At 48.6% G+C, this 14,237-nt stretch overlaps 1 protein-coding gene across 1 annotated transcript in view; it reads right to left on the bottom strand.

Moving 5' to 3' along the window:
- The window catches only part of kank2 (KN motif and ankyrin repeat domains 2), an 82,105-nt gene extending 80,873 nt beyond the window's left edge, over window positions 1-1,232 (bottom strand). Inside the window, exon 1 of the mRNA XM_072491007.1 lies at window positions 1,214-1,232. The gene's annotated coding sequence lies outside the window, so the exon portion shown is untranslated. The remainder of the gene's footprint in view (window positions 1-1,213) is intronic.
- Window positions 1,233-14,237: the final 13,005 nt, after the last annotated feature.

Raw genomic sequence — 14,237 nt, 5'->3', positions numbered from 1 at the left:
GGTTTTGGGCTCAAGTATAAGGAGTACTACTTGAGCCTACAATCTTCTGACTCAGTGGCAAAAGTGCTAACAGAGAATGAAGATCAACACCCAAAATGACTCTGAATATTGTAGTATCTTCACCTCAGACCTGAATTCAAATCATTAACTCGTGATCTTTGGAGGTCCTCGCACTGGTGTACCTAAGCTCCAGATGGTCACGGTCTACAAAGTGTCTATAAAGCCCCCGCGTGGGCTGATGAATCACATACTGTGAGGGGGGCCAATAAAACTGGGCCCGATTGTCAGGTTTTCGGTTCAGAGGGTGGGTGCAAATGGGGGTCACGACAGGCGACTCCAGCAATAATGAGGAGGCTGCTGAGTGTGGAAGTATGCTGGACAGAAGGCCTGCTCGGTGAATCGCCAGCTGGTCCAAGATTTTATCAAGTTCTTCTCACCCCTAACAGTCCCTCAATCCCCAAAACACACACACCCCATCATCCACCAATGCCAACCCATGGCTCCTCATACCTTCCATGCCAAACTATGCCCCTCTATCCATCCTGCTGGCCCTTCATAGCCCCTATGCCAGCTTAGTTCCAACATATACCAACCCATGCTCCTCACCCACCATACTTTGCACTTACACCCTCCAGGCCAATTTACCCTGTATCCACCATGGGCAAAGACAGGACCCTGAAATTAAATAAAGTTCTAAGTTAAATTTTTGTTGGAAAAAAAACGCGCACTACCATAAGAACCATTCACTGCATTTACATTCCTTCAACTACATAGTCCCTTTCATTCAAATGCTGAGTCTTGAGTAAAAACAAACACTGAAATTCATAGTCCTAATTCAAAAGTCTATAACCACTTGTAACTGTCAATGAAGGTGTGAAATGGCAGGCACTCCACTATGATAATGGGAAAATGTGAAATCAGTCATGCAGCATTAATCCAGTAATGACAACCCTCAGGTTTATGTCAACAAACCCTGAAAGAGCAAGCATTTTATAAAAACACGCCACACATTGTTTTGTTTGCCCCGCCCCAAGATTTAAAGGGCAGATGTTTTAAATGCCTTAACAGCTTGACATTTGCTTTGGCACTATTGACAGTTGCTTTTGACAGGTCTCTTGACAGGTCTGAGAAGTTTATGCCTTTTTAACGCACCTTTATGGCAACTTTTAACAATTCCAAAAGAGCATTTTTTCCTCACTACAGGGCACCTTACCTCTCCCAAAGGTGTTCCTGGACCATATCCAAAGGGTGTCATATCTCTTCAAAAGGGTATCCCACCTCTCCAAAAGACCTGTTTCTATCGGGTCTAATCTGCACGCACTGTGTTTCCCACTTCCGGCTAACGAAAATCAAACAGGGCAGCTGCTGTTTCACACGGGCAACTGTCTCCGTGAAATGCAAATGTCCAAATCCTGAGCTTGCCCCATTTGTGACCAGTGTGAAAATGCTGGGCACCGTGTTAGTTTTGATCTCCTCTGCCACAACTCTGTCATTGCAAAAATCTAGGCCACTGGAAGCTTGTCAGTATTCACAGGAGGGTGCTGGGAGCACGGTGACATTTGCTGGTGTTGATATTCGCTGGGAGGTCAATGTTCGCCCAGATGTGAGACTCCCCACGGTTGAGCAGCTTGCTCTTCAGGCTCTACATGAATAAACCCCATTTGGCCAGGGGCTTGTGCAGAGAACTGTATCGAAAGGCAGGCGAATCCCTGACTCCCACCTATCTGTCCCTCTGCAGAGCCATTCAGCAGCTACTGTGGGAGTTCAGCTACCGAGTTCAGTTTCACTGCGACCTTTAGCATTAAAGAATAGGGGCATTATTACAACCAGAGGCCAAATGTAAATGAAATTGCTGGCTTGTTGACTATGTATCTAGGCAGCCAGCAAAGCTTTATCTGTTGGTGTACTGAGCTATCCAGTCAATAAAGTGGGAGACATTTTCACCATATCAGCCAACTTCCACTGGGCAATTCATTTGCACCAATCAGGTAGCACATACCATTGCACTGCCCTCATAATGGTTTTTATCACTTGTTTAGGGATATGAAGCTCATTGTGGGTGGTACCTACACCAACTGAACTTCAGTGGTTCAAAAAGACACTTTATTTTTTAAAATAAGTTTAGAGTACCCAATTCTTTTTTTCCCAATTAAGGGGCAATTTAGCGTAGGCAAACCTACCCGGCACATGTTTGGGTTGTGGGGGTGAGACCCTCGCAGACACACGGGGAGAATGTGCAAACTCCACACGGACAGTGACCCAGAGCCGGGATTGAACCCGGGTCTCGGCCCCACGAGGCAGCAGTGCTAACCACTGCACCATCGTGCCGACCCCCCCCCATCACTTTATTCAGAGCAATTAGGGATCATGGAATCATAGAAGCCACTGCGCAGAAGGAGGCCATTCGGCCCATCGAGTCTGCACCAGCCCTTGGAAAGGACACCCTCCACCCCATCCCTGTAACCCCATCTAACCTTTTTGGACACTAAGGGCAATTTAGCGTGGCCAATCCACCTAACCTGCACATCTTTGCACTGTGGGAGGAAACCGGAGCACCCGGAGGAAACCCACGCAGACACGGGGAGAACGTGCAGACTCCGCACAGACAGTGACCCAAACCGGAATCGAACCTGAGACCCTGGAGCTGTGATGCAACTGTGCTAACCACTGTGCTACCATGCCGCCCATGGCGCATGCTGACATGCCAGCAATGCGCACATCCCAAGAACGAATAAGATGGAAAAATGAAGTTTTGCTGCCAGTAAAAAGGGGGAGAAAGGCAAGAGCAAGAGGACCATAAGACTTCGGAGCAGAATTAGGCCACTCGGCCCATCGAGTCTGCTCCCAGAAGCTTATGGGAGGAGACACAAGTTCGATCCAAAGACAAGGCCATTCGTTCGATGTTGCCAGTATGTACTGTCAGTCACAAACCTGAAACAGACACCAATTAAATAACCCTGGTGACCTAATTATTTAACACCAACAAGCTCCCTTTCCACTCATCCACACAACATAAAAAACAGTGCCCATCGTGGCCACTTCAAGGTTTTAATTGCATATATACCAGAGATATGATCGACCAGGGAGTCACTCGGAGCAGATTCCAGCTTTAAATGTCCTGGCAGCCAGTGCGTAGGCAACAAAAAGACCATTATACAGCGAGAGGCCAACAGCTGGAAACAATAAGCGTCAGTGACTTGGGTAGACATGAGAATGGCACTTACTGAAGACAGGAGAAAAACAGGGGGCGGTGCGAACAGGGCTGGCAAGGATTCTCTGACTGTTCCAGCTCTGAGCTTGGGGGAAAAGATACAAGAGTTCAAGGCTCAGTAGTCTTGTCAGTGTGACAAACACCCTTTCCCCAAGTTTATATGTTCCCTCCGATCTTCATTACCAACTCCCTCTGCCTCCCTGGCAATGGAGACACAAATGAGGTCCGAAAAGAGGGCCGTGGGGGATGGGGAGGAACAGAATGCAGTGGAAGGATTCATAACTTTAGTTTCTACTCTTGGGGGATTGGGTGTAACTTTCCAGAACCTTCAACATTCCTCACATGTATCTTTAAGCACACAGATACATCCCATTCCTTCCATCACTGTAACGCTCTCTGATATATCCCACACCCTTCATTGTAACATTCCCTGATATACCCCACACCCCTCACTGTAACACTCTCTGATATACCCCACACCCCTCACTGTAACACTCCCTGATATACCCCACACCCTTCACTGCAACACTCCCTGATATATCCCACACCCTTCATTGTAACACTCCCTGATATACCTCACACCCCTCACTGTAACACTCTCTGATATACCCCACACCCCTCACTGTAACACTCGCTGATATACCCCACACCCCTCACTGTAACACTCTCTGATATACCACACCCCTCACTGTAACACTGATATACCACACACCCCTCACTGTAACACTCTATGATATACCCCACACCTCACTGTAACACTCTCTGATATTCCACACCCCTGACTGTAACACTCCCTGATATACCCCACACCCCTCACTGTAACACTCCCTGATATACCCCACACCCCTCACTGTAACACTCTCTGATATACCCCACACCTCATTGTAACACTCTCTGATATACCACACCCCTCACACTGATATACCCCACACCCCTCACTGTAACACACTCTGATATACCTCACACCCCTCACTGTAACACTCCCTGATATACCTCACACCCCTCACTGTAACACTCTCTGATATACCCCACACCCCTCACTGTAACACTCCCTGATATACCCCACACCCCTCACTGTAACACTCTCTGATATACACACCTCTCACTGTAACACGCTCTGATATACCCCACACCCCTCACTGTAACACTCTCTGATATACCCCACACCCCTCACTGTAACACTCTCTGATATACCCCACACCCCTCACTGTAACACTCCCTGATATACCCCATACACCTTTACAGTAACACTCTCTGATACACTCCACCCTATCACTGTAACACACTGATATATCCCACACTGTAACACTCTCTGATATACCTCATACCCTCACTGTAACACTCTCTGATATACCCCCACCTCTCACTGTAACACTGATATACCCCACACCCCTCACTGTAACACTCTGATATACCCCACACCCCTCACTGTAACACTCTCTGATATACCCCACACCCCTCACTGTAACACTCTCTGATATACCCCCACCTCTCACTGTAACACTGATTTACCCCACACCCCTCACTGTAACACTCTCTGATATACCCCACCTCCCTCACTGTAACACACTGATATACCCCACACTGTAAGACTTTCTGATATACCCCACACCCCTCACTGTAACACTCCCTGACATTCCTGCCCCACATCCCTCACTGTAACACTCTCTGATATACCCCACACCCCTCACTGTAACACTCTCTGATATACCCCAGATATACCCCACACCCCTCATTGTGACATTCTCTGATATACCCCACAACCCTCACTGTAACACTCTCTGATATACACCACACCCCTCACTGTAACACTCTCATATACCCCACACCCCTCACTGTAACACTCTGATATACCCCACACCCCTCACTGTAACACTCTCTGATATACCCCACACCCCTCATTGTGACACTCTCTTATATACCCCACGCCCCTCACTGTAACACTCTCATATACCCCACACCGCTCACGGTAACACTCTCTGATATACCCCACACTGTAACAGTCTCTGATATACCTCACTCCCCTCACTGTAACACTCTCTGATATACCCCACATCCCTCACTGTAACACTCTCTGATATACCCCACACCCCTCACTATAACACTCTCTGATATACCCCACACCCCTCACTGTAACACTCTCTGATATTCCTCACACCCCTCACTGTAACACTCTCTGATATACCCCACACCCCTCACTGTAACACTCTCTGATATACCCCACACCCCTCACTGTAACACTCTCTGATATACCCCACACCCCTCACTGTAACGCTGATATACCCCACCTCCCTCACTGGAACATTGATATACCCCACACCCCTCACTGTAACACTCTGTGAAATACCCCACACTGTAACACTCTCTGATATACCCCACAGTGTAACACTCTCTGATATACCCCACACCCCTCACTGTAACACTGATATCCCCCACACCCCTTACTGTAACACTGATATACCCCACACCCCTCACTGTAACACTGATATCCCCCACACCCCTTACTGTAACACTGATATACCCCACACCCCTCACTGTAACACTGATATCCCCCACACCCCTTACTGTAACACTCTGATATACCCCACACCCCTCACTGTAACACTCTCTGATATACCCCACACCCCTCAATGTAACACTCTGATATACCCCACACCCCTCACTGTAACACTCTCTGATATACCCCACACCCCTCACTGTAACTCTCTGATATACCCCACACCCCTCACTGTAACACTCTGATATATCCCACACCCCTCAATGTAACACTCTGATATACCCCACACCCCTCACTGTAACACTGATATACCACACACCCCTTACTGTAACACTGATATACCCCACACCCCTCACTGTAACACTGATATCCCCCACACCCCTTACTGTAACACTGATATACCCCACACCCCTCACTGTAACACTGATATCCCCCACACCCCTTACTGTAACACTCTGATATACCCCACACCCCTCACTGTAACACTCTCTGATATACCCCACACCCCTCAATGTAACACTCTGATATACCCCACACCCCTCACTGTAACACTCTCTGATATACCCCACACCCCTCACTGTAACTCTCTGATATACCCCACACCCCTCACTGTAACACTCTGATATACCCCACACCCCTCAATGTAACACTCTGATATACCCCACACCCCTCACTGTAACACTGATATACCACACACCCCTCACTGTAACTCTCTGATATACCCCACACCCCTCACTGTAACACTCTGATATACCCCACACCCCTCACTGTAACACTCCCTGATATACCCCACACCCCTCACTGTAACACTGTCTGATATACCCCACACCCCTCACTGTAACACTGTCTGATATACCACACACCCCTCACTGTAACTCTCTGATATACCCCACACCCCTCAATGTAACACTCTGATATACCCCACACCCCTCACTGTAACACTCTCTGATATACCCCACACCCCTCACTGTAACTCTCTGATATACCCCACACCCCTCACTGTAACACTCTGATATACCCCACACCCCTCAATGTAACACTCTGATATACCACACACCCCTCATTGTGACACTCTCTGATATACCCCACACCCCTCACTGTAACACTCTGATATACCCCACACCCCTCAATGTAACACTCTCTGATATACCCCACACCCCTCAATGTAACACTCTCTGATATACCCCACACCCCTCACTGTAACACTGATATCCCCCACACCCCTTACTGTAACACTCTCTGATATACCCCACACCCCTCACTGTAACACTCTCTGATATACCCCACACCCCTCACTGTAACACTCCCTGATATACCCCACACCCCTCACTGTAACACTCTCTGATATACCCCACACCCCTCACTGTAACACTCTCTGATATACCCCACACCGCTCACTGTAACACTCTCTGATATACCCCACACCGCTCACGGTAACACTCTCTGATATACCCCACACCCCTCACTGTAACACTGATATACCCCACACCCCTTACTGTAACACTCTCTGATATACCCCACACCCCTCACTGTAACACTCTCTGATATACCCCACACCCCTCACTGTAACACTGATATCCCCCACACCCCTCACTGTAACACTCTCTGATATACCCCACACCCCTCACTGTAACACTCTCTGATATACCCCACACCCCTCACTGTAACACTCTGTGAAATACCCCATACTGTGACACTCTGATATACCCCACACCCCTCACTGTAACACTCTCTGATATACCCCACACCCCTCACTGTAACACTCTCTGATATACCCCACACCCCTCACTGTAACACTCTGATATACCCCACACCCCTCACTGTAACACTCTGATATATTCCACACCCCTCACTGTAACACTCTGATATACCCCACACCCCTCACTGTAACACTCTGATATACCCCACACCCCTCACTGTAACACTCTGATATACCCCACACCCCTCACTGTAACACTTGCTGATATACCCCACACCCCTCACTGTAACACTCTGATATACCCCACACCCCTCACTGTAACACTCGCTGATATACCCCACACCCCTCACTGTAACACTCTGATATACCCCACACCCCTCACTGTAACACTCTGATATATTCCACACCCCTCACTGTAACACTCTGATATACCCCACACCCCTCACTGTAACACTCTCTGATATACCCCACACCCCTCACTGTAACACTCTCTGATATACCCCACACCCCTCACTGTAACACTCTCTGATATACCCCACACCCCTCACTGTAACACTTGCTGATATACCCCACACCCCTCACTGTAACACTCTGATATACCCCACACCCCTCACTGTAACACTCGCTGATATACCCCACACCCCTCACTGTAACACTCTCTGATATACCCCACACCCCTCACTGTAACACTCTGATATATTCCACACCCCTCACTGTAACACTCTGATATACCCCACACCCCTCACTGTAACACTCTGATATACCCCACACCCCTCACTGTGACACTCTCTGATATACCCCACCCCCTCACTGTAACACTCGCTGATATACCCCACACCCCTCACTGTAACTCTCTCTGACACGATCACACTGCTGATTGTGGGAGCTAACTGCGTGTTTTGGCTGCATCAGTTCCTTTATTCCAACAGTGACTAGACTTCCAAAGAAGTGTGTTGCCTGTAAAACACTTTGGGATGGGTCTGATAACTGTAAAAGTTGCCGTATAAATGCAAGTCTTTTCCTTTGTTTAATAATTGGCTGTCGCTCCCTCACACTCCTGTTGCTGAGGGACATGCAATCCCACGGCCAGAACAAGCCCCAATGTATTTAAAGAATTGCAGACAGGCGTGGGGATTGAATCCATCCGGATAATGTAAAGGTAATAAATAATATGCCAATGTGGAGGGTCTGTGCTGGAGGTAAGCACCGAATGGTCGCCTGCTCTCTAAACTTCCATATTATCATTGGCTTGGCTCTCCACCTCCCTGTAGCCTCACCAGATTTACCGGAATGTTCCGGCTCAGTAAAATCTCTCCATAACAATCACTCCCACACAGAAATAACTGAATTGGTTATCGGTTTCTGCACAGACTGGACCCAGTCCATCAACCTTGATAGGGGTTTGGAAGAATGAATGATTTCCATCACACTGTCACAACTTCAGGACGTCCAATGAGATACTTTTGAAGTGTAGTCACTGTTAGTAATCCAGGAATTGCAGTGGCCAATTCCTGCACAGCAAGCTCCCACAAACAGCAGTGACCAGATGTTGTCTTTTTTTTTTAGTGCCGTTGTATGAGAAATAATTGTTGGCAAGATATCTGGGAAATATGTTTTTAAATTCTTTGACGGGATGTTGGCGTCGCTGGTTAGGGCCAGCATTTATTGCCCATCCCTAGTTGCCCTTCAGAAGGGGGTGGTGGGCTGCCTTCTTGAACCGCTGCAGTACCTGGCATGTAGGTACACCCACAGTGCTGTTAGGGATGGAGTTCCAGAATTTTGACCCAGTGACAGTGGGAGCCTCCAGGTGGTGGGGCTCCCAGGTATTTGCTGCCCTGCTCCTTCTAGATGATAGTGGTCATAGATCAATATTTGGAGTAGTGGACGAACCGGGAGTGCAGGAGGCGAAAGAGGCCGGCATTCTGGCCTTTGCGTCCCTAGTAGCCCGGCGAAGGATCTTGCTAATGTGGAAGGAGGCCTGGATAAATGATATGGCTGGGTTCATAAAGTTGGAGAGGATTAAGTTCGCCTTGAGAGGGTCTGCGCAGGGGTTTTACAGGCGGTGACAACCGTTCCTAGACTATCTCGCGGAGCGTTAGAGGAAGGTCGGTCAGCAGCAGCAGCAACCTTGGGGGCGGGGGGGGTGGGGGGGGGGGGGGAATGTCCTGGGAGCGGAGGGGAGAGGGGGGACTGCCTGGGAGGGTGGATGAGCAAGAGATAACATGAAGGGTTGGGGAAACTGGCACGTACGGGTGAGGGCCAGTGTACAAAGCTGTGTAAATATATCATTTTGCCATGTATATATCTTGCTCTGCGCGATTTCTCGTTTTTTGTTGTTTTTTTTGTTACGGGGGGGGGGGGGGGGGGGGGGGGGCGGGTATTGTTTGTAAGGGAGACAAATTGTGTTAAAAAACTTTAATAAATATATATATTTTTAAAAAGATAGTGGTCATAGATTTGGAATCTGCTGCCTAAGGAATCTCACCTAATCATCTTTTTAAAAATAAATTTAGAGTACCCAATTCATTTTTTCCAATTCAGGGGCTATTTAGCGTGGTCAATCCACCTACCCAACACATCTTTGGATTGTGGGGGCGAAAACCCACGGGGAGAATGTGCAAACTCCACACGGACAGTGACCCAGAGCCCGGATCGGCCTAATCATCTTTGAAGTGATGCCGTGACATCTTTAACATCCAACAGTTGGGGCCTTGGTTCGATTTGCCATCCTAAATGATAACGTGTAGTGTAGTTTGACTTTTTCGTTACACAACTGTACTCTTTATCAGTCTGTTTAAACCAGCTCGTTAGATTCCCAGCCTCGACTATGTGATGGTGACTGATGATTTACAACAGGTCCCACAATAGTTTCATTGTAACATCGGCTATTCCAGGCGACACCTCATTAAAAGAGAGAGATTTCGCCTGGATGCACTTCAGGGCAGCGCTGATGGAGTGCGGCGCTGTTGGAGAGCAGCATGTTGGCACAGTGGTTAGCGCTGCTGCCTCACAGCTCTAGGGTCCCGGGTTCAATTGCGGCCTCGGGTCACTGTCTGTGTGGAGTTTGCACTCTCTCCCAGTGTCTGCGTGGGTTTCCTCCGGATGATCCGGTTTCCTCCCACAGTCCAAAGATGTGCAGGTTAGGTGGATTGGCCATGCTAAACTGTCCCTTTGGTGTCCAAAAGGTTAGGTGGGGTTACTGGGTTAGGGTCGAGGCGTGGGCTTGGGTAGGGTGCTCTTTCCAAGGGCCGGTGCAGACTCGTTGGGCCGAATGGTATCCTTCTGCACTGTAAATTCTATGATTCTATGGAGGTGCCAACGTTCAGATAGGACATTAAGTTGAGCACCCTCTCAGGAGGCTGGCCCACTGCAGTATATTGAAGAGCAAGAGAGTTCTCGCATGCCCTGGCCAACATTTACTCCAACCAACAATCACACAAACAGGTCAGAATTGCCTTGCTGTTTGTGCGAGCGAGCTGTGCACAATTTGATTTCTGCGTTCCCTACATTGCAACAGTGGCTACACCTCAACATGTTTTGGGACATCCAGAGGTTGTGAAAGGCGCTATGTGAACGCAAGTCTTTCTTTTTGCAATGCAGAGGAACAACACTTTGGGAGCACTACACAGCGAGAGTGCTGCTATAGAGAAAAGGACAGGATACAGCTGCTGCCTCAGCTGGTAACACACTTGCTCCTGACTTGGAATATTGTGGTAAGAACAGCAGTGTGGACAACGGACACCCCTGGATAAGACTTCAGTGCAGCACTGAGGGGGCGCTACGCTGTCAACAGACGGTTCTTTGGATAAGATGTTCGTCCAACTGCCGGTGTAACAGATCGGGCGTTCCTATGAAAAGAGGAGCAGGAGATTCTGTGCACGTTCGAGATTCAACTAAAAATCAGATTGCGGCTGCATGGGATCCTGCTGTGTTCAAATGAGCGGTTTTCCCTCCAAATAGTACAGTCACTGCACTTTGAAAGGAATGATTCATCACTTTGGAACTTAATATTAATGCAGTATCTTTACTTACATTTCATAGAAAAGCAGCATGTTAGGGAGAGGACGGTACAGATAAGGATAACCGAGTAGAGAAATGCAGGTTATAGAAACAGGGCAGAGGTGGAGATAGAGAGAGAGTGAGACAAGCGGAGACAGCGAGCATATTGTAGAGGGGGAGCATTAGATCGAGTCGAGAGCAACATAATAGAGATTGGTAGGCCCCAGCTACACTTTCGAGAACCACAATCACTGTATGTCTTAGCACTTAGCGGTGCCTGATACCTGCTATCTGTTAACTGTGGAGATATCAGCAATGTGTTTCGCTCAATGTGTAACTCTCAGACAGAGTTTTAGGGATGTTGGGGAATCAATACTGACATGCCAGCGGGAGGCACTGTTCAGTGCCTGGCGTGACACAGGAAGCAAGCTCATTTGGACAGAGGAACTTTCGACCAATTGTCACCTCAGTATTTATACACAAGACAATCCTCTTGCAAACTTATTGAACCCCTTTCCCTTCAGAGAATCACTGAATGAATCAGACAGATGACAGCTGGAAATAGCTGCTTCCCTTGACTGCTGGGCCATCATCGAAAGGAGACAGGGTTTGAATTGCTGACTTTTAAAAAGAACTCGATGACAAACAGGAGGCGACATGTTCCCAATGCGCACGGACAACCACTGACCTGCGTGCAGTCTGCACACCAGCACGGCCAGGGCTGGAAGCAGCTGCGTGCATTAGTTATATAGTGGCCGGGTTTCCCATTGGGGCCACCCCACGCCGTCGGGAAAGCCCTGGGCGTGGGTCCGCTGCCGGCAAAGCGGACGATCCCAATCCCACCGACGGAGAATCCCACAGTGTGTCTTTCACAACTTCGGAATGTCCCTCTCCGCCTATTAGACCTAACATTGATCTCATCGCTCAGGCGGAGGCCAGCGCAGCATAGGCCTGACGAGGCCGGAGGACCAATTTCCAATCGATCTTCTGGCCTACCTATTCAGGCGTGTAGTTCATACCCAGTGTCAAATCTCAGCTCAGAAATAGACTGACACCAAGATCTACTCCAGGATGTTTGAACGGGGACATTATTCCGAGGGACCTTTGGTAGAATTCCCCCCCCCATATCTCAATGATTCCACCAGGTTCAGTACGAGTAATTTTGTCACCTTCTTACCCCCCAGCTCTGGCTGGGGTAAAGATCCATGACAACATGGTTATCCTCAGGTACCTCACCACATTTTTTACACTAGAGCTTCGATGGCGAATGTGAGCAGAATAACTGACCATCCATATCCACTTCCAATATCCAGATTGCGTGCACCCTTTGGATTAAGGCCTGATCTGATGTTTTTCCACACTGTTACCCAGGGGCACTGAGACCAATTGCAGTGCCTCAAATCCAGCCCAGACTAACCATACATGAGGTGGGGAGAGGAACACTCTCAGAATTCCCCTCACACAATATATGGAGTCAGGTCACAGATCGGCAGAGCCACATTGACTAGCAGAACAGGCGCGAGGAGCGAAATGGTCTCATCATTTTTCCAGGACTGACACGAGCTATCCCGGAGTGGAAATGGGATCCAAGGACATCTGGGCCATGTAGCTCAGGTCCCGTTGCCAGTTACTGAGACAGCAGCATAGTGGTAATGTCACTGGACTAGTAATCCAGAAATCCAGGCTCGGGACACGGGTTCAAATCCCACCTTGGAAGTGGGTGGAAATTAAATTCAGTTAACTGGGATTGAAAAGCTAGTCTCAGTATTGGTGACCGTAAAACTATCATCGATGGTCGTAAACACCAATCTGGTTCCTTATTACCTTTCAGGAACGGAATTGTGTAGTCCGACATGTGACTACAGACCCACAGCGATATGTTTGACTCTCAATTGCACTGATGGGGCTATTAGGGATGGGCAATAAAAGTTGGCCTTGCTACAGTGAAACCCGCTTTCCATAAAGGAATTGTTTTTTCTTAAGTCTCTCCTCAGTGGACATCCCTTCGAAAGAAATAACCCGCAGGGCAGCACGGTCGCGCAGTGGGTTAGCACTGCTGCCTCACGGCGCCAAGGACCCAGGTTCAATCCCGGCCCCGGGTCACTGTCCGTGTGGAGTTTGCACATTCTCCCCGTGTCTGCGTGGGTTTCACCCCCACAACCCAAAGATGTGCAGGGTAGGTGGATTGGCCACGCTAATTAGAAAAAAAAAGGAATAAATAGCCTGCATCTATATAGCACCTTTCATGATCTCAGGACGTCCCAAGGTGCCTTGTAGCCTTTGAAGTATTTTAGCTTGAAGCTTGGTCGCTGCTGCAATGTGGGAAACGCAGAAGTCAATTTGCGCGCAGCAAGCTCCCGCAAACAGCAATGGTGGTTACAGCCAGAGAATTTCTTTTAAAAATAATGTCTTATCATAGATTATCATAGAATTTACAGTGCAGAAGGAGGCCATTCAGCCCATTGAGTCTGCACCGGCTCTTGGAAAGAGCACCCTACCCAAGGTCAACACCTCCACCCTATCCCCATAACCCAATAACCCCACCCAACACTATGGGCAATTTTGGACACTAAGGGCAATTTATCATGGCCAATCCACCTAACCTGCACATCTTTGGACTGTGGGAGGAGGAAACCGGAGCACCCAGAGGAAACCCACGCACACACGGGGAGGATGTGCAGACTCCGCATAGACAGTGACCCAAGCCGGAATCGAACCTGGGACCCTGGAGCTGTGAAGCAATTGTGCTATCCACAATGCTACCGTGCTGCCCCTTGAGGGCCATATATTTTGGCCAGGTCACTGGGGAGGGAGAACCCTCCCTCGCACTT

The sequence above is a fragment of the Scyliorhinus torazame genome, chromosome 27 (assembly GCF_047496885.1).
Source record: "Scyliorhinus torazame isolate Kashiwa2021f chromosome 27, sScyTor2.1, whole genome shotgun sequence".
NCBI classification, from domain to species: domain Eukaryota; kingdom Metazoa; phylum Chordata; class Chondrichthyes; order Carcharhiniformes; family Scyliorhinidae; genus Scyliorhinus; species Scyliorhinus torazame.
The sequence above is the reverse complement of the archived record's forward strand: the minus strand, read 5'-3'. Positions and strand labels throughout refer to the sequence as shown.